General features: G+C 54.7%; 1 protein-coding gene across 1 annotated transcript in view; it reads right to left on the bottom strand.

Moving 5' to 3' along the window:
• Nucleotides 1-903, bottom strand: part of LOC122547671 (CD276 antigen-like) — a 21,489-nt gene extending 20,586 nt beyond the window's left edge. The window contains exon 1 of the mRNA XM_043686267.1: nt 778-903. The gene's annotated coding sequence lies outside the window, so the exon portion shown is untranslated. The remainder of the gene's footprint in view (nt 1-777) is intronic.
• Nucleotides 904-962: the final 59 nt, after the last annotated feature.

Raw genomic sequence — 962 nt, 5'->3', positions numbered from 1 at the left:
GATAACACCCAAGAAGCTCAACACCGTCCAGGAAGAAAGCAGCCCCCCCCCCCTCTCCCCCCCCCCCCCCCACCCCCCCTCGATTGGGACCACACCCACAAACCTGCCCTCTCTCCACCGCCAACACTCAGTCACCGCGCTATGAACCATTTCAAATCAATGCAGGCTGATGTCACAGGGAGGGGGTTAGCGTGGGGATCGGTGACGTGACTGTCAACTGGGTGTGAGAGGGTCCACCCCACCTCCCCTCCCCACCCCAGAGCTGTAAGCAAAGTCTCTGTTATTGCTGGATCACAGGGGAGGGATCGGACATGAAAGAAACTCAGGGAACTGGACAGGGTTCCCTTGAAGCTCACCGAACAGTGGCTTCCCTCTCCACAGACAGACTGGGACAGACAAATAGACAAGGTCTTTGCCCTGGGGGTGGGGGAGGGGCCTAGGTTTAGGGTGAGAGGGGAAAGAGACCTAAGGGGCAACTTTTTCACCCAGAGGGTGGTACGTGTGTGGAATGAGCTGCCAGAGGAAGTGGTGGAGGCTGGTACAATGACAGCATTTAAAAGGCATTTGGATGGGGATATGAATAGGAAGGGGTTAGAGGGATATGGACTAAGTGCTGGAAACTGGGACTAGATTAGGTTAGGATGTCTGGGTCAGCTTGGATGGGTTTGGCCGAAGGGTCTATGCTGTACAGCTCTGTGACTCTCTGACAGAGACAGAGAGACAGACAGGGACACAGAGAGAGAGAGAGACAGAGACAGACAAGAGAGAGTCACATACCTGCTTAGAGCTGACTCCTTGCTGATCGCAGCTCTGATTCACATCTGTACCGCGTGTTGGCAATCCTAGGAATCCGTTCCGTCACAGTCACCGCATTGTGTAAAGATGTTATTCAAAGCACACAGATTCCTCCGCCCCCCCCCCCCCCCCCACTCTTTTAGTGAGTGATTCACTCTCTCTCTCTC

The sequence above is a fragment of the Chiloscyllium plagiosum genome, unplaced genomic scaffold (genome assembly GCF_004010195.1).
Source record: "Chiloscyllium plagiosum isolate BGI_BamShark_2017 unplaced genomic scaffold, ASM401019v2 scaf_8725, whole genome shotgun sequence".
NCBI lineage: Eukaryota > Metazoa > Chordata > Chondrichthyes > Orectolobiformes > Hemiscylliidae > Chiloscyllium > Chiloscyllium plagiosum.
The sequence above is the reverse complement of the archived record's forward strand: the minus strand, read 5'-3'. Positions and strand labels throughout refer to the sequence as shown.